The sequence below is a fragment of the Strigops habroptila genome, chromosome Z, assembly GCF_004027225.2.
Source record: "Strigops habroptila isolate Jane chromosome Z, bStrHab1.2.pri, whole genome shotgun sequence".
Taxonomy (NCBI): Eukaryota; Metazoa; Chordata; class Aves; order Psittaciformes; family Psittacidae; genus Strigops; species Strigops habroptila.
The window spans coordinates 94,909,908-94,935,692 of NC_044302.2; positions in this window are offsets into that span (position 1 = coordinate 94,909,908).

The following is a 25,785-nucleotide window of genomic DNA, read 5'->3' on the forward strand; positions in this document are numbered from 1 at the left end:
TTAAATGAAAGAAGCTTTTTATACTAAGCATTTTGAAGCAAAAACTTACAATGAGTAGCAGCCCAGAAGAATACTTGGCTTCAGATCTAACAATGGCCTTTGAGTCATCTACTCAGCTTCTTTTTGTAACTTGATGTTATTAAAGTTTTTGTATTAGTCTCTTCTTAAAGTTTTGAAAGGTCCAGACACTCAGAGTCTTCCTAACAGAGGCCATATATGTACATAGATTAAAGTTCCATACTCTTAAAAAAAATAAAAATATAATAATCCTTACAATGTTTCATTTTTTTTTGGTTAAGGATCCTCATAATAAAAAAGAAGGATCTCTTTGATCTCCATTGCCATTGTCCACAGCTAACGTGTGCAATGGTCAAGTATCATGAGTGCAATCCCTGAAGTTAAAAAACCCATTTCATTCCACCTCCTTGCCCTTTGATGAGCTAATAATGCATGTTGGCCACCACAATGGTGCTTGAATTTTCCAAATAATTTCTAATTTTGGATATTCCTATTTTGATTGTACTCAGCAATATGCCCCTTTTCGCTAATTTCAGAGGATCTCAGCAATAACTCACAAAGAAAACTGACTTTTGGGATTGCTCAAAACCTAAGGTACAGGTCAACAACTAAAACCTGATGACACCTAACATTGTGGTCATTGCTTTCACTGCAGCTTATGTGTGCCAGCAATTAAATGCATATATAATCATGATTTAAGACAGTAAGTTAAAAAATAAGAAAAAACCAAAAAATGTGATACTAAGTAGTAAGTAGTAGATTCTGAAGAAATATATCCATGTCCAACTATATATTCAACTTCTATTTATTTAGCAGAAATACAGAGCAAAGAATCCTGTGGAAAAAGATCCATCAAAGAAACAAACCACAAGCAAAACTTACTAATATATTTTTAGATTTTGGATTGCACAAGACTTAGCACATATGACAAATGTCAATTAGGATAATAATTGCAATAAGTGCTTCTGTTCACACTTCAACACAGGATATAACGCATAATAATTTTATGATTTTGGGAGGAGGAGGTTGTTACCTCATATATACTCTTAGATAAGAGTGTGGAGGTGGACAGTAGGAGAGTAGCTGATGTGCTACCCTGATAACCTATGTCTATTTTACCAGGTATGTGAGTAATATCATAGTATATAAACCTCCTTTGTTTCATCGACTCAGGTCAATGTGGGTTTTGAATAAATTAAAGTGACTTTCATTTTAAACTCTGAATGCTCATTACCTTATATTTTGGCTGTCACATATAACATGGAAAAGTCAGTAGATGTAATGCCAGAGATTATCCAAGGTAATAAGAAAGTCTGCGGTCTATAAGAAATAACGCTTTTTCTTTTTATACCAGAAGATCTCAGAACCTGTTGAAGTATATGGCTAAATGCAACTAATATACTTAACAGGCTAGAAAACAAAGGCACAAAGAGGATCCATTTCTTCCAAGTACCAAATACTGTCATTGCATTCCTCAGTAAAGTCCCGTTTGGTTTGCTTAGAGGTAATCACAGAGCACGAGGCACAAGCATATTTAAAATCCTCATCAGATGAGGGCATGAGTTTATTCTCTTGCTTTTGTAGTGTTCATTTCAAACTCTGGAGGCCAGACTCACTGGGATGTTTTACAGTCTTGTCTGTAAACCTTGTCTGGCTGATAGGATACTTTGTCCTGCTTTTTTAATACATTTTAAGTTGAATTTGGCACTGTTGTGGCAATAGCTCAGGTTAGTCAATTTTTAGTCTGTCTGCTGTGCAATACTTGGGGGTTTTAACTGATTTCAACACCCAAGTTTTGAGTATTTCACTTTTTCGTTAAAAAAAGAACAAATACTTTGACACAGCATCATTATGGATTTATTTTTTTAAGCGTCTCATGTCACTTGTAATAAATGTAAATCAAATGCTGAAATCTTTTTCAAAGTTAAACCCAAACTGAAGCTTTCTGGATTCAGCCTAAGTAACACAGAATCAGAAGAGCAGAAAGCTTTGTTCAGAAATCTCTCTGTGCTTTTCTAAGCATATGGAAAAAAAATAAGGGTCCTGTCCTGTTAGACAATGTCTAACAAAGATTTTTAAAGCATTGGGTAACTGGCTGATTGATTACACTGAAGAAGAAAAAGGCTGTTTCCCCATTTTATGCATGCCATCCAAGAGTATAGATATTAAAATACCTTAACATTTCTATGTTGGTGAGGAATAAATAGTGAGCAACTGTAATTAATAACTATTAAAGCTGTTTGAATGATCATATCTTCTGACTTGCAAAATCTTTTATGTGCAGGTGTATGCATTAATAGAATCCATTAAATTCATATATTTCAACAGATAGTAATTTACAATCTTTTATAAGATCTGTCATTAAACACAGTCAGAGATATAGGATTGTCTCAGTGCATTACATAGCAAATTGTACTCCCCTTTCCTCTGAAATGACTTGACTTTAGAGACTAAATATGAATGTCAATGCATTGGACAGCCACATTAGGTATACTTCTTGCTCCACCATCGCCTGGGAATATGTGGAATAAACCTTTTAGCACTGGCAAAGCTGAGAATAAGAGTGAACTATATTCAAAGTGGCTGGAGGAAAAAATGTGTGGGAGTGCTATCTATTTCACTTTATACATAAAAAGAGAAAGAGATTGAATGTGTAACTCTCATTTATGAATTGTAATGGCTCTCGTATGAGTTGCTAACTATTCTTTTCAACCTATATTTGTTACTTTTTTTCCTTGTGGTTCTTTCATACAACCTAAGGAGATGAAGAAACAATCCATTCTTTTAGACACTCCACATCAAATTCAGAGGTCTCTTCAACCCTGGATAGGTATAAAAATCACTCATTAACGTTAGTAATAAAGGTGCCTTCTCTCAAATCAGAAAAAACAAGTTGTAAGTATGTGAGGTAAAAAAGGGGCATAAGGGCTGATTAGAACAGAAGATGGAGGAAAAAGTGGTCTTATGCCTAGACTTTAATGAGTTAGTGGAGGATTATAGATGAACTATATCAACTTTTAAAATACTACTGACAAATCTCTCAGGGAGGCTTTTGCCTTGAGTGCCTATTTAATAACACACTGAGATTACCACAATTAAGTATAGATGGCCAACATATTCAATGGATTAGTATCTGCTGTATATACAATCTTTATATACTTATCTAATTATACATTTAGTAAGGAGGAGTTATAATACTATCACATAAAGCTTGAACTTTCACCTCTTTTTTAATAAATGAATTCACAATTTAAAAAACTCAGCCATTCTTCAGCTGTTAAATATGGCAGGCCATTAGCCCATCTCACTGGAGTTTGTATTCATCATTCTAATGGCAAACCACTAGGCTAAACTCATAAAGAAAAAACAGAGAAAACACTATTGTCTGCTGACGATTTCTATGTACCTGGGACCTATTTTGTCTGTAGGATGTTTGTCTACAGTTCAATGTCACATAATTGTTGGTAATGGGTGACTTTACTACTTTGTTTTTGAAGGAAAACAAAGGAATATGATTGAACAGAAGGGGAAGGACATTGAAATGGGTCAGAGTAACTTGGTTGTAAGGGACAGAAGAGCAAGACAGAACAGTTTATAAATAGAGACTTAGAAGTAGTGTATGAGAAAGGAAAAGTGTTGTCCTTTCCCTTTGTGGATTGTTCTGGAGGACTCAAATATAGTGCTACGTAAGACGTCAAAAAATGGTATATTTCAGAGCAAAGTAAACAAAATGATCAAGGAGTTGTAGGCAATGAGTCATGAGGAAAGATGAAAAAGAATATATCTTCATTGCTTGGCTAATACGACTAACAAGCAAACTGTAAACTTTCTTCAAGATTATATAAAGGGGTTCTTTAATTTATCTGTCTAGATTTGTAAGGACATACTATGAAAGGGAACATCTGAGATGCCTTCAAGGTAAGTTACAAAAACAAGCATTTAACTGAGACTATCACCTTAACCACTGAGCACAGAAGAAATGGATATTTTAGAAGAGTGCAGTGTTATGCATTAAACAGATATGGGACAGAAAGAAGGTCTCCTTAACACGGAGCGCAGCTGGTCTGTCAAAACATCTAGGGAAGTGATGAAAGCTCCCAGACTGGCTAGTAAATGTATATAAAAGTAGAGACTCCCATGCTGGTAGTAATAATCCAGAAGACCCAATGCCATACCCTCAGGTAGTGGATGTCTCTCAAATGATTTCTGTGTAACAATAGCAGATTGTGATTATTTCACTTTTTTTTTTTTTTTAATATAGATACTGTGAAACAAACAGGCCAAAGTAGCGTGATCGTTTAAAGATACTGCATTTCATCAATCCTGCTATATATCTTACATACATGTATGTTTATGCCCATACATATACATTTATATATAACATTATCAAAGAACTGAGGTGAGGTTTTTGGATTCATAAAATCATTTTGGAAGTAGCCCTTCATCCACAGTTTCTGTTGCAAGAAAAGCTTCAGTTACTATAGCTGGAACAAAGGAAGGGCTTGTGAAAATTGCTTTCAGACAAAAAGGCACAAGGGGCATTATGTGCATGTTATAAATTGCTTTCCTGCTGAGATTCACAAGTCTGTATTTTTGGGGCAATAGCTTCCAGGAAACCAAGGGTAACATGCATAAGAGAGAAGCACTGCTTTTGTCATGTGTTTTCATCATTCCCATTTCTTCTATATCACAGGTGACTAGGATTTTAAGAGATGTTTTAGGTAAGCGACTCAGTCTGCAAGGTTAAAAATGGGGGAGTTTGGAATTGTGAGAATAAGAATGAAGGGCAGTTGTAACTTTGGACTGACATTGAAAGCTGCCTTAAAAGAAGCTTGATAGGGTCAAACTAATAAACCTGGGAGTTGCTCAAGGGGAAACCAAATTCTGGAGCTGTGAGACACTTTGACAGATAATTAGCATAAAATGGGGCAAGTACCCCACCACAGAGAAAGTAAATAGCACAATCACAAATAGAACTGAGCCTTCATTAGTCAAAATGATGGACCAAATGTTTGCCTTTGAACCCACAAGAAGGTACCAAAGACAGATTTAGGTTCATAATGAATGAAGAGTCATTCAGAACTACGTGAACGAATGACAATGAAATACATGCACCTGGTGATAGCAGCTGTATTTTGGCTTCTTTGTAAGGATTGAGGGATATTCCTGCATACATCATTGTTCCCGCACAGCATCTTAGACTCTAAACTGGAAAGGTGTGGACTTGATGGATGGACCACCTGGTGGATAAAGAATTGGCTGGATGGTCACACACAGAGAGATGCTGTCAATGGCTTAATGTCCAGTTGGAAACGGGTAACAAGTGGTGTCCCTCAGGGATTGGTGTTGGGACCGATCCTATTCAACATCTTTGTCAGCAACATGGACAATGGAATTGATGCACCCTCAGCAAGTTTGCCAATGACACCAAGCTGTGTGGCTCAGTTGATACACTTGGAGCGAAGGGATGCCATCCAGAGGGACCTTGACATGCTTGTGAGGTGGGCCGATGCCAACCTTATGAAGTTTAACCAAGCCAAGTGTAAGGTCCTACACCTGGGTCAGGGCAATCCCAGACACAGCTACAGGCTGGGCAGAGAAGAGATTCAGAGCAGCCTGCAGAGAAGGACTTGGGGGTATTGGTTGATGAGAAACTTAACCTAAGCCGGCTTCAGTGTGCACTCACAGCCCAAAAACCAACCATGTCCTGGGCTGCAGCAAAAGAAGTGTGACCAGCAGGTCATAGAATCATAGAATAGTTATGGTTGGAAAGGACCTTAAGATCATCCAGTTCCAACCTCCCTGCCATGGGAGGACACCTCGCACTAAACCATGTCGCCCAAGGCTCTGTCCAACCTGGCCTCTTCATCAGGGACTGTAGTGATAGGACAAGGGGTAATGGCTTCAAACTTACACAGAGGAAGGTCAGGTTAGATATAACGAAGAAGTTCTTAACTGTGAGGGTGGTGAGACACTGGAACAGATTGCCCAAGAAGCTGTGAATGCTCCATCCCTGGCAGTGTTCAAGGCCAGGTTGGATGGTGCCTTGTGCAAGCTGGTTTAGTGGAAGGCATCCCTGCCCATGGAAGCATTTGGAACTAGATCTTTTGGTCCTTTCCAATCCTAACCATTCTATGATTCTATACTGTTAAGTGTCACATGTAATACACCAGTACAAATTAAAATCTTGGGGTTTGTGTGGTACATTGTGGATTTGCTTACCTGGACATGTGGGTTTTTGATATTGTCTGTATCCTTGTCTTAAGACATAGCTAATAGCCAATGTGCTTGCCTGAATGGTGAATCAAAACTCAAGCCTTGCTGTGTTGAAATCAATATCACTTTTATGAAGAAATCTTATGTCTCTCTGAAAGCTTGATGATGAATAACATTAACTCTATTCCTTCCCACCCACCTCTCCACAATGATACATTCCTTATGTTACAGCTAGAGCAGCGTGAAAAAAGGAGGCTTGTTAACTGGGTCCTTCACCTTTTTAGCAAGAACTGAGACCTAGTTTCCTGTATTCTTTTCTTCAGGCTTTTGAACTTTACTTGCTTTCTAATTCTCATCCCTAAAGTTTTTGATACACAAACAACAAACACTCAGCTTCTGGAAATTCATTATGAAGCCAAATAAAACAGGTCATAGTTGAGAGGTTTTGAGGAGGACAAGTGTAGAGTTCATGCCTTATTCACAAAGATTCTTGGATCCTACACATTAGTTTAAAGTTGTATGTTTAAAACATTAAAGTAGCCATGTCATGTTAAACCAAAACTCCATCAATCCCAGTATCCAGTCCATTAACTTTAACCCTGATGAGAGTACAAGAACCAGATCTCTACATAAAACACTTCCCTGGCATATTTTTTAACTTCTAACAATATGCAAATCAAGGTTTTCCTGAGATGGAGGTGGTGTCTTTAATTTTTTTGTCTGAGATTTGTATCTTGAGTTCTCATTGCCCATCATCTTGTGCAAAGTGGAAGTAAAATGCTGTCATTCTGATCAGGCTGCATTTTACACCTATTTTCCACTGATGCAAATGACAACATCAGAGCTAAGGAAATGGCAAAAGAGGCACTCAGATTGAATATGCTTCTCCCTTTGATTACACTTCTGATAAACATTTCCTAGGAGCAAGTTTCTGTTATAGAAAATTTCGAAAGGGGAGGGGTTGTATAGCAGAGGGATCGAATTATTTCTTTTTTTTTTTTTTTTACCTTTCAATGCAAAGTGCAGCATAAATCCTTGCAAAACTCTAGCAAGAATTTTCTGTGTGCAAGCTAGAGACAATATTTGTAATACTTCTGTTTATCTGTGTATCTCCCAGCAGACCTGTTTGTAAGTCTGTTTCTGTGCACATTTCTTTGTGTATATCAGTCCGTTTTTCTTCCTGCTGCCTCTCTCTCTTTTTTTTGTTATGTATGTGCTGTCTCTTTCCCAAATCGCTTATGCTTATTTTCCAGACGCATTTATTTATGTTCCCTCGCTAATTGAAAATCTCATATTTGAAGTTATTATTCTGATTGATGTCTGTCATTTTGATCAAGCAGTTGCTCACAGATGCTTTGTTAGAACAATTTTGCTTGTTAGTTTATCACCATCCATCTCCCTGCTGACCTTCTGTGATGTTAGGTAGCAAAACCATTACATATCTCCTGCAAACAGAAAGACAATTGGCCTTCCTCTCACGTGCACATGACTGTAGCTACAGCTGAAAACCCCAGGACATTCAGCTGCATGGGCAGGTTCCATCTCAGACTGTGATGTAGATTTCTTCCTAGACAGTGAAACAGGGAAAATTACTTGTTATAATACAGGAATGCCATAGATCTTTCCAGTTACATGCTTAAGCAGTAGGAAGGTGTGTTGTACCAGCTTTTTGCTCAATAGCTGACAACTCAACTGCCCAATCAAACACAAGCTTTGTGAGTCTTCTGAGGAAATAAAGTTAATAAAAATAACAAAAATTGAAAACAACACTTATGATTAAGTCTACTAAGATCTCAGATTCTCGTTTTTGAAGCTCAGATTTTCAAAGCTGTTGCACTGCAAACTCATGAGTATTTCTGGCAGAGATGTTCCCTTGGTATATAAAGTTCTGCTCTGAGCATGCCAAGAACTCCAGTCTTGACAGAGTGAGATATCTATTTTATGCCTAAACCCTCCTGAGATTCACAAAACAGGCATGTCTCTGCCTGTCTTGTGTGAAGGACTTGCTCCCAGAGTTATACACTGATACGTATTAAGTATTTATTGGAGCAGGGACCAGAACCCATGTGTTCTTCTCCCACATGACTACCCAACCCGATAGACAAAGGAATCTTCCTTATTCATTCTTTCTGTCTGTCTTGATGAATATTTCATTTTATCTTGCAAAGTGGAATAACTTCAAGAAAGAAACTCAAAGAATATGTACCCAGGAATAACCAATAATACAAAAGTTAGAATTATCTCTGAGGAAAGAGGACATGTGAATTCAATCCCCTGAGCCAGAGGTAGAACCACCCTACTCCTTCCACTATTGTAAAAGAAAGCAATGCATCCTTACACATATTACTTGAAGATCAGCCTTATAGGTATGTTTCAAGAATACCCTAAGACTCTACCAAGAGTTTGTGGGCTCATTATTTTATGGGAATGTTCTTTTAAAGCCATGAAATTCATTTATACAGTAACTACCAGTATTTCATTACAAATGGCCTTTAGATAAAAGAGATGAGATCATGAAGTGGTGACTGAAACCAGGTCTTTTTTTTCCTGTGTTTAAAACCCAGTCTTCTGAGTGAGTTCTTTCCCTCTCAAAGCAGTCCATAGCCATTTTGGCTTAATTGTTCTCAATGAGATTGTTTACTATTTGTTCTTAATAAGATTGCCTTGAATCCTTGAAGAAGGAAGCAAGTAAGTTTGAGTCTCCCGTATGCTGTTCAGTCTTTGTTCTTCTTATCTAGACTATTCCCTAAAAAGAACAGCTCCTCTGCAGGCCACATATTTAATTCACATATGTTTCATTTCTGAAAAGCATACTTTTATAAAACGGTCAGGGATCTAAATCCTGGATGAAGAGTGCAATTCACCTTAGCCAGAAGGACAGCTCCTTTGGCTTGCAGACATACAAGTTTCATCCATCCTTCTATTTCAAGTGACCACATTTGGTCAGAAATATGTGTGTTAATTTTAGGGAAGCTTTCTTCAAATACAGCTATTGTGGATCTGCTTTTACATGGTTATTTAGTTCGAAACCAAAACAGAAAATGAAGAGAAACCGTGACAGACTAAAAACCAGGAGAAAGGCTAAAAGAAATAACAAACAAGAACTTTATGGGAAAAGTGAAGGAATTACGAATGAAAGATCTTTCTGGGAATACTGTTCAAAATACTTCTTCATGGGTTTATAACAGTTAGTTTTATGCTAATAAAGACACAAGATGTAATGTGCTTGTAGTAAGATTTTTAACGATCTTAATTTAATTATGTACTACAAGCGTAGAAATATATCTTTTAGTTTGTGGTTGTTTTTCCTTTTTAATGTTTTCTCCAGCACCAAAGCTTCCTGGAAATGACAAGAGAGAAACATTCCTTGCACGGGGTTTTGTTAACGACAAGACATGAGTTGGTTTAAGTAGTCTTTCCTGATATTTTGTTTATCCTCATTGACTCATTAACGTTTTCTAAAGACTCAAAATCCAATATCAGAGACAAATTTTCCTTGAAATATTCCCATCCCAGTGCGCCACAAGTTTATGATAACAAGCTTGTACTTTCATTTTTCCTGATCCAGACTCCTTCCATCTCTTTTAAGAAGTAATCATGGTTTCTTTCATTAAATTGAATGCAAAAGTACTTGAAGCTGTAGTCAGAGTCTTTTTTTGTAGCAGCATGGCTATATATATTTCCTAACACAGTGACTGAAAAAAAAAAAATCCATAATATTATGTACTTATGCTGTATAATTTTGTCCACAGTTGTTATACTACTTTTGGTCACACTAACTCTGCCATTCTATGCATTATACACATGTTATATACATATGTATGTAATTTAGTATGTATGCAATGGTATGTAATTTAGGACATTACCTTTTTGCTTGTTTGGTTTTTGTCTGGGGTTTGGGGTTTGTTTTGGTCAAGATTCAGTCTGAGGTGTATTTCCAGGTGATGTAGAGCCCCAGGGCTGCTTGTCTTGGGGCATATTTTGATGCCATATGCTTGTAGACCCAGAACTGGCCCTCTGGTTTCCTAGGAATTAAATTTTACAGTTGCATAGTCCTAAAGGCATGATAAGGTTGTGAAGGTATTGGAATGTGTTTTCTTGAGATAACTTTTTTTTGGTGATGGTAACCTTAATATCAAACATTCATTTAATCTTCACAATCAGAGGAAAAGAATTTTGTGGCCCTAAAAACCTTGCAAAATGAAATTCTAGGTTGAATTTATTTCTTGTTTCCCCAAAAAACTCTTTTTGCCTTTAGAAAGTATGAGTTTTGCCATTGGAAATAGAAAATACATAGAATGACAAACAAATAATTCTACTAGGAAAAGAAATCTAGAGTATTTTTTTTCTATACCTTGTATTTGAAGTTCCAACATAATTTATCCTGTCCAAACATATGACTAAATGAGAAACAAAAAATATGCTATACATAAATTAGTTTGGAATCAAATGAGTATTGATAAAATTTGCAGCTGTTTTTAACTAGAAACCAAACCTTTGAGTGATTAACTCCAAATCTCTTTCTTCTTTCTTTTTATTATTTTTTATGGTAGTTACAGACAGAGCTTTTAAGTCAGTAGAGGGAAAGTATATTATTTCCATCCCCCTTTTAAACACTCTATAAAGAACTCTATCGTTCATAATAGCTTTGTTTACTGCGTAGTACAACATGTTCTAATTATCACCTCTGCCTCACTAACCATACGGTTTATATTCTCACACTCATCAGTTGTTTTTATGCCCCCTGCAGAAATGAAGAGAACATTAATAAGAATAATTTTTTCAGGACATCATTTTGGGGGAATAATACACTAAAGCAAAGAAATTCAGCTTTGCTTCAGCACCTTTCCTTTCCTTTCCTTTCCTTCCTTTCCTTTCCTTTCCTTTCCTTTCCTTTCCTTTCCTTTCCTTTCCTTTCCTTTCCTTTCCTTTCCTTTCCTTTCCTTTCCTTTCCTTTCCTTTCCTTTCCTTTCCTTTCCTTTCCTTTCCTTTCCTTTCCTCCATTCCCTTCCCTTCCCTTCCCTTCCCTTCCCTTCCCTTCCCTTCCCTTCCCTTCCCTTCCCTTCCCTTCCCTTCCCTTCCCAACCCTTTCCTTTCCTTTCCTTTCCTTTCCTTTCCTTTCCTTTCCTTTCCTTTCCTTTCCTTTCCTTTCCTTTCCTTTCCTTTCCTTTCCTTTCCTTTCCTTTCCTTTCCTTTCCTTTCCTTTCCTTTCCTTCCCTTTCCTTCCCTTTCCTTCCCTTTCCTTCCCTTTCCTTCCCTTTCCTTCCCTTCCCTTTCCTTCCCTTTCCTTCCCTTTCCTTCCCTTTCCTTCCCTTTCCTTCCCTTTCCCTTCCCTTTCCTTCCCTTTCCCTTCCCTTTCCTTTCCTTCCTTTCCTTTCCTTTCCTTTCCTTTCCTTTCCTTTCCTTTCCTTTCCTTTCCTTTCCTTTCCTTTCCTTTCCTTCCTTTCCTTTCCTTTCCTTTCCTTTCCTTCCTTTCCTTTCCTTTCCTTTCCTTTCCTTTCCTTCCCTTTCCTTCCCTTTCCTTCCCTTCCTTCCCTTCCCTTTCCTTCCCTTTCCTTCCCTTTCCTTCCCTTTCCTTCCCTTTCCTTCCCTTCCCTTTCCTTCCCTTTCCTTCCCTTTCCTTCCCTTTCCTTCCCTTTCCTTCCCTTCCCTTTCCTTCCCTTTCCTTCCCTTTCCTTCCCTTCCCTTTCCTTCCCTTTCCTTCCCTTCCCTTTCCTTCCCTTTCCTTCCCTTTCCTTTCCTTTCCTTCCCTTTCCTTCCCTTTCCTTTCCTTTCCTTCCCTTCCCTCCCCTTCCCTCCCCTTCCCTCCCCTTCCCTCCCCTTCCCTCCCCTTCCCTCCCCTTCTCTGCCTTCCCTTGCCCTTGTCAAAACATGTTTTGACTTTTTTGCTACCATCCATACCCACCTTGCCTTTCACCTAGGAAATATAATGAATGAAGTTTATTTGCTGTCCTGGGTTCAGCTATAGCAGTCATTTTTCTCCTGCTTAGTAGCTGGTGCAGTGCTGTGTTTTTTAACTTTCAGCCTGGGAACAACGCTGATAACACCGATGTTTTTAGTTGTTGCTAAGTAATGTTTATTCCAACCAAGGACTTTCTCAGTCTCATGCTTTGCCAGGGAGGAGGGGAAGCCGGGAGGAAGCAGAGACAGGACACCTGACCCAAACTAGCCAAAGGGGTATTCCATACCACAGCACGTCATGCCCAGTATATAAACCGGGGGGAGTTACCCGGAAGGCCCAGATCACTGCTCGGGTCGGGCTGGGTATCGGTCGGCGGGTGGTGAGCAATTGTATCCTCTCCCCTTGTTATTTCACTAATCGTTATTATCATTGGTGGTAGCAGTAGTGGTTTTGTGTTATACCTTAATCGCGGGACTGCTCTTATCTCAAGCCGTGGGAGTTGCATTCTTCCCATTCTCCTCCCCATCCCTCCGGGAGCGGGGGGAGGAAGAAGGTGGGGGGGGGGAGTGAGCGAGCGGCTGTGTGGTTCTGAGTTACCGGCTGGGCTCAAACCACGACATTTGCTTATCTGTAAAATTCTGGAAATCAGTAAATACACAATTAAGTCATGTACTTTGTCCAGTGGTCAGACCCATCTAGACCTCTTGGAAACATTTGCAAATATTTAGTCCATGTTTAGCATCAAAGAAGAACATTATTTCTTTTATTCTTAATATCAGAAAAGGACACGAAAACTATTAGTACTAGGTGTAGATATATATATTTATATAATACACACACACATCCATCCATGGTATTTATGTCACACAGGAGATGCCTTTTCATAATTCCTGATAAGAAAAGCATATTACCAAGGATGGATTCAGTGCCTTTTGTCAGCTAAGTTTGTTAGCATACCTGCCTGTTACCTCTGGGTATGAAAGTTCACCATATTCAGAAAATACATACCATATTAAAAATAAAATAAAATAAAATAAAAAGCTGGAAATTATCTGAACAAAACTGGTTCCAATTCTGTATGATATTCATTTATATTTTAACAGAAATGTGAAAAACTAAAATAAAAATTGCTGTTGATATGCTCATCCATAACAAAATGAATGATTACCAGGTTAGCAGACTTCAGGTCATTTTAAACAATGTCTTGATCTTCGTAGGGGAAACTAATAAATTTCACCATCTATTTGTTATTACTCTAGTACCTGTTCATCCCTGTCATTTCTTTTAAAAATCACTTCCTTTTCTGAATTTTGGTGGGGAGGTAAAATCGTGTGTGTTGGGGGGAGTCCTTTATTATTTTCTCTGCAGGGAGAAAAGTTACTTATGCATGTACAACCACCCATGCAGAAAACTGCATGTGCTTCCGAGACTGACCTGGCTGTAGGTATGGCAGTTCTGCTCCAAAGGCCCCACAGATGTATAACTATAGCATGGTACTTAACCTAGCAAGCACTGTATTTACAGTCAGGCCAAAAAGATCAAGTAACTGACAGAATAGTCTGTTGTCTGTGTGACTTTTCTTTTTAGAATGTGATTTTTGGAGAATTGCATTCTGTTTTCCCAATGAGAATATATTTCAAGTAAACAGCCATTCTGTGATTCCCAGCAGTGTTAAGCAGTTCGACCACACATTGACTTCATTGTTCAGGCCTCTGTTCTGCTGGACAAACTAAATTCTGTCATCTCACTGTTAAATAGAAATTAGCTAAGGGATTCACAGACTTGACTTTGCTTATTTCTTAAACTCTTTCGTTATGAAAACTCTTGCAGGATTTTTCCACGTTGTAAATGCAGAGGCCTGAAAGTTAATAGTCACCCTCATTGCATAAAGAATAGGAAAGCAAAGCCTGGGCACAGGAAGTCTAATTCACCAACTGAGAGTTGCTATCTCACAATACAGAGCCAATTGACATAGTTGTTGCTCATGGAAAATAAAGCCTACAGTCCTCTCGTCCCACTAATTTCCATGGGCCAATAATGGGAATAAATTGATGCACAAGGATATAATGTTAAAGAAAATCTGACACAAAATAGCTTTTGGTATTACGAACAGCTTCCTTTCACCAACTCTGAAAACCGACTTCCCATCAACAATATAGTGAATTGGGCCTGAAAATAAAAGTATCACTACAAATTCTCCATTTTCTCCAACAAGAAAAATAACATTCTCTCATTAAATTTTACAAATAAATTTAAATCACTGACTTGAGCAAAACTGATGACGTAGCTAACCAAAGAATCTCCAAAGCCAGTACTGAATTTTTAATGACAAGTGAAAAAAAGTAAATAAATGAATCTATATTTAAAGTGAAAAAGCAGGCAAAGCATTTATTTGGTACGTAAAAGTCTGCAGAACACCCTTCTGATCACTCTGTCTGCATGCAAAACCAGTCATACACAAAGAGTTTTATTTTCTTCTGTAGAATAGGATTTAGCTGCTGAGGACTTTTTTCTTCCTAATTAGCTGTCAGCTGTTACTGTCAGCAGTGATTAAACATAAGCAGGGGTTGTGATTCATCAACGGCAGATAGAATCATCACGGATGTAAAGTATTCTTTGTCCCAAGGTCAGATCCTGTATGAAGCTAGGACAACTTTATGCACCAATCCCTGTGTCTGGTTTGTTTATGGTAATTCATTTACTGTCATATCATTACTGAACAAAGATAAAAATTACATGCAATTGGAGAAATATGTTCAGAAAACATGCGGAGGATGAAGTGTGTGTATAGGTATGTGTGTGTGCTCTATGAACAATATTATATGCTGGATCTATGGCTATGCACATACATTCTAGCGTGCATATTAATGCTCCATATCTATAGAGAACCTGATGTATTCAGAGATCTCAGGAGAGCTTAAAAGCATTACAGCATCCCTCCCCTGGGCATTGCTTTGGTATGTTTCTTAGCCAGCAAAATCCTCAAGAAGTGTCACTTACCAAATATTTGTACACTACCTAAAACAACAAGACTCTAATCAGGATCAGCAACTCTGGACGTTTTTAATACCTACTTAATAATAATAATTACAGGTGGCTAAAATTAGGTATAAAGAGATTAAGTGATTTGTTGGACTATGCACAGCAAGCAAATCACTAAGTGCACAATATGCCCTGGGATTCTGTGTTCCTAAACTTATGTCTCAGCTAGCAAATTTGTAAATCCAGAGAAGCTGAGAATCATGCTTGACAAGCTTGATTGTCTTCTACAAATAAGAATCCTCTCAGCTGACTCAGGTTGAATAGTAGACACTGCCCACCTGGATTTCTCCAAGGCTTTTGATATGGTTTCCCACAGCCTCCTCCTTGAGAAACTGACATGTTAAGGTCTTGATGAGTGGTCTGTGTAGTGGGTGGGGGACTGACTGCACTGAGAGTGTGGTGGTAAGCAGCTCCTTTTCACACTAGTGACCTGTCACTATTGGGGTCCCCGAGGCAACAATACTGGGCTGAATGCTGTTTAATAACTTCATAAGTGATCTGGATAATGGGATCAAACGGGATCAAGTGTACCCTGACCAAGTTTTACAACGTTACCAAACTGACTGGGGAAATAAACACTTTAGATGGGAAAGCCACCCTGCAGGATGACCTAGGTAGGCTGGAAGAGTGGGCTAACAAGAAACTTATGAAGTTCAACAACGACAAGTGTAAGGTCTTGCACCTGGGTAAACAATCCAGTAGTGCAGTACAGGATAGTATCTGCCAGCTGGGGAGCAGCTCTGTGGAAAGAGATCAGGGGATCCTGGTGGACAACAAGCTCAACATGAGTGAACGGTGTGCAGCTGCGGCAAAGAAAGCCAACAGGATGCTGGGTTACATCAACAAGGGTATCACCAGCAGACATAAAAATGTCATTGTCCCACTCTGCTCAGCACTTGTCAGGCCACACTTGGAATACTGTGTTCTGTTTGGATCCTTTCTGCATAAAAAGATGTACAAGGAAAGCTGAGAGAACGGGGTTTGTTCAGCTTTGTGAAAAGGAGGCTTGGTGAAGACCTTATCACCATGTTCTAATACTTAGAGGGTGGCTGCAAAGAAGATGGAGACTTCTTTTTACAAGTAGTCACATCGAAAGGATGAGGGTAATGGGCACGAGTTACAACTGAGGAGATTCTGGCTGAACACAAGAGGGAAATTTTTCACAATGAGAACAATCAGCCATTGGAATAATCTCTCCAGGGAAGTGGTGGACTCCCTAGCATTGAACACTTCTAAGATTTAGCTGGACAGGGTGCTGGGACATCTAGTCCAGGTTGTGCTTAGAAAGAAAGGTTGGACAGGATAATCCTTGAGGTTCCTTCCAACCTGGGTTTCTAGGATGCTGTGGTAATAGTTCTTGCAGCGATTATTCCTGACACTCCAGTAAACCATCACTATCAATGACGGCCATCAGGTGAAATCTAACCATAATTAAATAAAATCATCTATTTCTTTTTAATTTATCTTTCACGAAAAAAACCCCAAACAAACCCCAAACCAAAAAAAAGAGACAAAGAACTCATTTATGTATTTATTTATCCTTTATTTCTTTAAAGAATTCTTGACACCTACAAACATATAGTCATATGAGGAATAATCATTGACTTTGACTATTCCTGCATCTCAACAACAAGCAGTGAAAAGCAAAGAGAATGAGACATTGGCAGCCATTGTTTTTTCTTCTGAAAAGCCAGAGTTTGCTCACCTGATTCATACATCAGGTAGTTCGATACGAAAGTTTACAACAATGAGGATCATTTTATGCCTAATTCATGTAAAGAAAAAAGGGCTTTCTCTTCAGAGCATATGAAGTTCATCAAATAATTTGACAATCTCTAATCAAGAGTCAGGAGAGGAGATATAAATGACCCTTATATCTTCTTCCCCCCCCCCCCCCTCCAAAAAAAAGCACAGAAGTCAGAAAAATGCTGGCAGAGGAGGATAAAGGACACAAAATAGCTGAAATTGGATGATGATATGTTGGATTAAGACAGCATATTACATTCTGGGATCTCAAAGCCCTTTCCAGGCTTCAATTCACAAGCTAAGTGTCATTACAAGTATTTTTGGGATAATCAAACTGGTAAGTGGAGTGCCATGACTCATTTTAAGTTATCCAGCAACTCTCAGGAGAGCTGAACACAAAATTCAGAACTTGCAGTCTTCAGTACCTTTTGCAGTTATTACAGAAGGAGTCAAGGGTCAAAAAAAAAATCATTCTTTCCCCAACAAACTTGTGAATAACAAAGGGATTTCCTCAATTTCATTTTATTTTGTTGCAATTTTTCAAAGAGCCTAGAGGAAACCGTCCTTGTCAGGCATCATCTGAGTGGCTGTGGTGGAACCTTATCTGCTGAGTTTTATCTATTCCAGATAAACAGCTGTAGATGTTTCCTTTCCTTTCCCACAACAAAAGACTTAAGTTGTCCACAAGGCATTCCTGGAATTGATACCAAACCTCCTCCTTGTCCCAGATGACCAGTGTTACATCTGTTATGCCCTGACTCTCTGTATTTGAAATACAAGCTTTCCCAGGTCCAATTACACAGTCAATATCTCTGTCTTCTGACAGACCCTCCTTTTACATTCTTAAGTATTCATTCCCCTGTATTCCTGCTCTCAGGCTTGCTGAGTTTCTAGCTCCTGTCACTAAAATATGAATTCTCCATTCTATTGCTTGTAAATTTTCTACTCTGCAGATTTTAGCCCCTTTAGACAAACTTGGCTAGATTCCTTTTCATAAGTGTCAGCTATCTTGGGATGTTTCCACTCGAACAGGACCAAGAAAAGTTGAGTAACCCTTTATGGTTATTCTAGTCTCTGCTGTCAACACAAAACACAAGGAACCAGTTCAATCCCACCCCTGAAGTCAATCTACAAAGCAAACAGGATTAATAGGTAGAACAAGCCACCCATAATATTTCATTAACACTATTCAGAAATCAGCAGAGTTTTACATGCTGTTGTTCAGTCATCCTAAGCTTGCCTTAGGCACATGATCCTGGTTGCCTGAAGAACACACTTCATTCTTAAAAGTTATCATTGCTCTTATTCTGCATGTCATTTGACTCCAATGAAGACCAAAAGACATATATCAGATCTTCAGCAGTATCCCATTGAGAGTTCTCATGGCACTTCAGGCACTTAGGCATGATCTATGCTCTCAACAGTTAAAGATAATGACTTCAGGAATAATTTTTCAAAGGTTTTATATTAAATGAGACTAAAGTGCAAGCAGGGTATTAAAGTACCTTGTTATTTGCAGAGTGCTTAGAGTAACCTTAAATATGGAGATGATCAAATTTCATGACCTTTACTTTTAATTTTTTCCCTTTCTTTTTTTTTTTTCCCCCTTCCTTTTTGTGTGTAGAAGTCTGGCATGTATTCATGCTTCATCTAGACTGGGACACAGACATCCATAACCAAGGTGTATGTGCATACATACACAAGCTGTACATCAGGTGGTATAAGTACCTCTGTCTTTGAAACACTGCATTGAGAATATTGCAGCCTATGTATTCAGCTGGGTCCATTTGCTTAGCTTCATGTGATACCGGATCTGTATTACAGTGATCTGCACTTTCAGCTCATGCAGGTGCAACACTTTTTTGGCAAGGAAAAAGAAACAGAGGCCTAGATAATGTCTTCATGGGCCTCTGTGATTGCAGGATTGGGCCTTTCATCTTTCAGTTAGATAGATACAATATTATTCACTCCTTCTCCTAACAGCCACGATCTGCACTGTTAAGCAGTCCTGTATTGCATGCCACCACTGACTGCATTTCAATCATGCTAGGGCAACTTATTTACAGAAACAATGCACTGTGTATAAATTCATATGCATACACATGCACACGCACACAAACATATCACAGAGCTAATAATGATATCCCTGTGTTGAATTGTGCAGTCAGGTAGAATTTAAGTTGCTGATTTTAATGTTCAGAATAAGCTTCAACAAAGTTGCAGTCCCATTCATAGCTTTTTAATAGAACAATACACTAATTTGATCTTGCCTCACCCACTTACTATTAAATGATCTGCGTAGCCAACTGATACAATTTCATGGGCAAAGGAAAGATTTATTTTGTGGTACATTGGAAAGTATTTGTGTTTGATTCATTTTAAATAGAAGTTTCTGTGACGCCGCATGACTATTTCACATATTAGAAAGACTCCTGGCAAGTATAAAGGTAATTCAGTCAGAAAAAGGTAATTTACCCTGTGATTTTTCACATGGAGTTCAACAACAAAATGAATATTCCAGGTATAATGGAACATTCACTGCAGTGCCAGCACTGTCAACCTTTGCTTCTTTGCTGCTCAAATTTTCCCACACCGTATTTACGACTTCCTCCCTCTGTGCATAGGGAACATCTCCATGAATACCTACAAAGCCATGTCACCACTTCTTTCAAATTCTTCTTTCACTCAACACAGCAATGGCTTGTTAGAAATACACCTAAAACACTTATGCAGCCAGTTGCATGTGCTTGTAGAAAAGGTAGTCTCTTCTTCATGTAACTAACTCATGTCACTTAGAATTGTCTCACCTGCTAGTTCTCCACCTCCTCCCTTTGCCATCGTCATTGCTTGTCTCTCATTTTACACTTAAATGATAAGCCCCTTTGGGGAAACACCATCTAGTAAGATTTAGGTCTGCTGAATGTGCAGTGCTGAAGGACTCAGACCTCAAAGCATTGTGTGCAACTAAATAATAATATCAGTAACAGCAAATTCTGATGTATTCTGGCTCCTTAAGGCTGATACTCTCACCACTTCAAGCTTCGTAAAACTGCAAATATGGGCTAACACAACAAATTAACAACAAGGGAAGTTCACAGAAGGGCAATCCAGCCCAAAGCCTGCCAAAGATATTAGCATTCATTTTGCAACCTTGTCTCCAGTTTGTGTAAAGTTGATGGTTGGAGGTTACACTTTCATTAAAAATTGACAACATTTTAAATGCTAATCAAAACTGCTTGTCCTTTCTACCTCTATTTATCTTGGGGTGGGGGGAAGAGAATTAAAAAGGGGGAGGGAGGAAGAAAAGAGAAACAAAACATAAAAGAAACCTGACTTTGAACTGCAACAAATAGTCTCCCACATCTCTCCCTCCCTCCTTCTGTGCAGGACAGATAAGAGCTACGCAGATTGAGTGTCAGGACCTCAGTGGCAAGGAGGAAAGCTCAGTTTCTGGAGTTCAGGATGCTCTTTGCAAGAAGAGAAGGTAAAAGGCTGCAAATCAGAGGCACTGGAAACAGAAGCATAGAGTAGGCTTTTCACTGGTAATATTGCTGTAAGGTGTATGTCATTTCACAGAGAAAAAGGAAGGTAAAAAGAAAGAAAACAACAAACCAGCAAACTGACGAAATAAATCTAAAAATAGTGTGTATTTATTGAATGTAAAATATTGATCAGAACTAATCCTCAGGCACGGGTAATATCTAAGTGAAGCCTTAAGGTAGTAGCTAACTGAGAAATACTAACACATTTCTGTTGCAGCTAGAAATATACTGGGAAAAGACAGAAAGGTATTCCTTAGGAAGAAAAAAATATATTCAAGCATTTCTGAGCAAAACTATTTTCCTTTTTTTATATATATATTATTTTCATTTCTAGGAATGCTTATAAGCTTTTGTTCTCAGAAAACAAATACAAATTCATGAAACAAACAAAATAATTTTTTAAATGAAACTTGATCAACTTGAAAACATTCATTTTCCCCAAAGGGTCTTCAAATAAGAAAATACAATAAATTAATAAACAAAACCAGATACGTTTTGTTTTGTTTTGTTTTTTTTTTTTTCCCTGAGAAGTTATAGTGCTGCTCCTCTGAAGCAGCTGTGTAACAGTGAATTACAATGGAACTGGCAGAGATGTGACTGTTCCAGTTAATGCGGCAACCACTGTAAAACCAAGCTATAATCTCACATGTACCCTCAGAGATAAGAGTGAATTGTTGCTAGACAACAAAAATAAAAATATAGTGGAATGCATGGCTATACCTGTACCTATTTCTATACATTTTCTTCCTTTTAGTTTCTACCTGAGTATAAAACCTACTTTCAAATCTGCCTGTTTGCAGCTAGACTTTTAGCTTCTAACTGGGCTCCCAAATCCCTTTATTCAGCATCTCAAATGAAGTGGTTATAAGCATAACTTTAGGCAACAAATCAGAACAAAATAGGTTCAAATGCTGATTTTCTACAAACCTGTATTGTTTAACTTCAAAGAAACCATGCCATTTTGTATTACATCAGAACCCAATCCGACAGTTTTACTGTATTCCTTACTCAAGAACTCAATACATGGATGTGAAATATTTAAATAATAGTAACCCAACACAAATTTGAGCAATTCGAACAGATTAGATGTTTTGATATTTATTTTGTGCTTTCAGAACATCCTTCTTTTTTAATCTCTGTTTTTAAGGGTGCTATTGTATTTAAAAACAAAACAAAATCCAAACCAAACCAAAACGCCAAACACCTCCCAGCCAACCAAACATACAAAACACCTGTGTAACACTTTAGAGTCTTAGCCAAATTTCTGTGCAATCAGCATTTTATAAATACTGCTTCTACTCTTCTGTTAGATCAAGCATTCTTTATACCCTGTGCTGAAATACTGTAAGATGTTCCTGGATGTTGCTAAATCATGTATTTCATACCCTAGAAATGGCAGGTTTTCAACAGAATGTTTATAAAGTGTTTCAAGATTTCTGTAGGATGCTGTATGAAGTAAAAGATGTTATTATTCTGAAATCCTACTCAGCCATGGAATTAGGATCCCAAAGCAGAGACTGAAATAAATATGCTCTTTAGAGTAGGAGAGAGAAGAGAGGAAAAAAGGATTAAATTAATAATATTTCAAGGATTTTTTATTTTAAATTAAAATGCATGATTTAGACCATATTTCAATTATCAGCTCAACATTACTCTTTAAGCAAATGACTAGAGTTAACGAGAGAGCTACTACATATTGAATACATTGATTTTCTGCTTGGTGTAAACTCTAAATAGCTGATTAGATAGCTGTGAATCAGAAGGACTCAGTGTACCTAATATACTCTGCAATAAATTACAAGCTGAAAGCCATACAAATCTTTGAAGGAGAAATGTATTTTAAGCACATGACTATGAAACTTAAATGCAGAAATGTTAATGGCAAACCTGCCCTATCTACCTATTTAAGAAATAATGCACATTTTGGTATACATATCAAGCTAATGCAGAAAACTATTGAGCTTAGAGGTACAAAGATACCTCAAATTTATTTAAAGAAAAAACATTATTGTGAAATGAATACTTAATTGAACTCTTCATTGGATGTTCACACTATACTACCTTTTTCATCCTTCCTCATCATCATCACAGTGGCTGATATGATGTCATGTTCATGCAAACCAGAAGCTTCCGATTTTGAACACTGCATTATGGGGCCAAATTTACCCTTGGAGCAATTGTGAAGTCAGTGTAATTTTACCAGGCCTGAGCATGAATGTATGATTCAGGTTTTCTATAAACAGATGATCTAGATGAACTATATGGAACAAAAGAGGAATAACTATCCTTTCTTAAAAGACAGGTTACTACATTGTTGATAGACAGGTGACATGAAGTCTTATACTCACATTCCTTCTACGTACTTGTTTGTTTGTCAGATCCTTATTCTTGACCTGGCTGTCCATCTACTTTAATTAATTGTCTGTCTGTACCTTTTGATCCTTCCTAATAGCTGTAGCTGTCTAACTGCTACATCTAGTTGTACTACGCCTATCTGATTCTGATCCTTACAAAGGTGCTATCCATCTGTCATATACACACAGTACTTCTTTGTCAATCAAAGTCAACTTTAGCCTTTTATTTAATGTCTAAATGGATGTCTGTTGATAGTTTTTTAATTCCCTGGGATAGAATCCATTTTTTCACTTCATGTATCCACATTACTTATCACTTATTCTGGACCAGAATCCTGACATGGAGCTATTCTTTTACTATAATAATTGTAGTGTATTAGTAGGATTCTTCACATTAGGGACACAGACTTCATCTGTCAAGACCTATGGGTTGTTCTGTGCTTTCCTCACTTTCCTTCTGCAGAATAAATAGTAACAAGTAAGAATTAGGGAAGCATTTAATTTTAATATAACACTAATTTCCAGTGTTAATCATTTCAGATTGTATAAAAAATAATATTTTGAAAAAATGATATGAAGTTACTCAAATATACTTGTAAAGTGCAGGATTGCTCTCCCTTAACTTTAGACCTCCAACAGTTTGTTCTCTAAGTGTCTCTGAGTTACCTTTGTTGAAAAGAGAAGCAGCTGCTTTCAGAAAGCGATTCATATGTTATTTTAGGCATCTAACTCAGGACAGGATGAATCCTCTTCTGTAAGATTTTTTTTCTAATGAATTGGTTTATGATATGCAACTACTTTCTAGGCAAGCCACATAACTTAGAGCAAGCCCATATCTTTTGTCTCAAGGAAGTAACTAATGTTTCATATAAGTGTTTGGTTCTACCTGTAGAAGTTCAAAAGCTCTAACTTTAAATGCAGGTCTTAATAGAAAAAAAAAATGGCAACCTTTTTTCCTTTCTTTTTTGCCCAGGGTGAAATGAATCCTGAATATTGTGGAAAATATTAGGAGTTGTCTATACTTCCCTATTTTGGGAGGTTTATATTTGATTGTTCCATTTCAGGTTTCCAAGCTAATGTAAAAATACAATTGTTTATGGTGGATGGTAAGGTAACTAATATCTATTTGCACATATATTGTGTTTCGTTTCTGTAGAAAGCTTGGCTGCTTAAGTGTGCATGACTAAGCTACCATTCACCTGCAGAAAACCTCTAAAAAAAAATTAAAACCCCCCACAACAAACCAACAACCCAAAGTGGGGGCTTTTGTTTGCATTATTAGTTTGATTTTTTCTTTTTTCTTTTTTTTTTTTTTTTTTTTAATTTTAGAAAAATACCTGGCAAGTTTTTGGGGTAGAAACCCAGTATTTCTTTGGCTGCAAGTTGTATGGCAGAACCCATATGGATTAATACTTTATGCATCTTGGACTGAGACTGAAAGAAAATGCCAAGAGTGGAATCCCAAAAGCATGATAGCAATGCCAGGCTAAAATGCCAAAGACCCTCTAACAGCCATTGTTTAATAGGAATAATTAAATCCAAGTGAAGAGAACGCATTCATATTGAAGACACTGAACAAAATCGGAAATTGGTAAGCCATGCAAATTCTTCTGCCACAGGTAAGTGTTTCGCTGGGCAATATTTACATAATTTTTTCAATCCTGATCCATATTTTCCCTTAGTTTCTCTTGAAATCCTCTGGAAGAATCAGTCTTAATCTCTCTTACATGTAATGCATATGAATACATTATCCGGCAACAGAAATGCTGTAAACATCAACCCTTCTCACTCCCCCCCTCTCTCTCCCCACCCCTATCCAGCTTTGGAAAACCAAAAATATAGGGAAGTTTTGAACAACCAGCTTAGTTTGTGCTCAGAGAGTAACAGTTTTGTGCTGTGCTTGTAGAGCTCATGACACAGGGAGAAAAAGGGAAGGGAAGGGAAGGGAAGGGAAGGCAAGGCAAGGCAAGGCAAGGCAAGGCAAGGCAAGGCAAGAGAAGTGGGAAGGGAAAGGAAAGGAAAGGAAAGGAAAGGAAAGGAAAGGAAAGGAAGGAAAGGAAAGGAAAGGAAAGGAAAGGAAAGGAAAGGAAAGGAAAGGAAAGGAAAGGAAAGGAAAGGAAGGAAAGGAAAGGAAAGGGAAAGGAAAGGAAAGGAAAGGAAAAGGAAAGGAAAGGAAAAGGAAAGGAAAGGAAAGGAAAGGAAAGGAAAGGAAAGGAAAGGAAAGGAAGGAAAGGAAAGGAAAGGAAAGGAAAGGAAAGGAAAGGAAGGAAAGGAAAGAAAGGAAAGGAAAGGAAAGGAAAGGAAAGGAAAGGAAAGGAAAGGAAAGGAAAGGAAAGGAAAGGAAAGGAAAGGAAAAGGAAAGGAAAAGGAAAGGAAAAGGAAAGGAAAAGGAAAGGAAAAGGAAAGGAAAGGAAAGGAAAGAAAGGAAAAGGAAGGGAAAAGGAAAAGGAAGGGAAAAGGAAAAGGAAAGGAAAAGGAAGGGAAAAGGAAAGGAAAGGAAAGGAAAGGAAAGGAAAGGGAAGGGAAGGGAAGGGAAGGGAAGGGAAGGGAAGGGAAGGGAAGGGAAGGGAAGGGAAGGAAGGGAAGGGAAGGAAGGAAAGGAAAGGAAAGGAAAGGAAAGGAAAGGAAAGGAAAGGAAAGGAAAGGAAAGGAAAGGAAAGAAAGGAAAGGAAAGGAAAGGAAAGGAAAAGGAAAGGAAAGGAAAGGAAAGGAAAGGAAAGGAAAGGAAAGGAAAGGAAAGGAAAGGAAAGGAAAGGAAAGGAAAGGAAAGGAAAGGAAAGGAAAGGAAAGGAAAGGAAAGGAAAGGAAAGGAAAGGAAAGGAAAGGAAAGGAAAGGAAAGGAAAGGAAAAGGAAAGGAAAGGAAAGGAAAGGAAAAGGAAAGGAAAGGAAAGGAAAAGGAAAGGAAAAGGAAAGGAAAGGAAAAGGGAAGGAAGGGAAGGGAAGGGAAGGGAAGGGAAGGGAAGG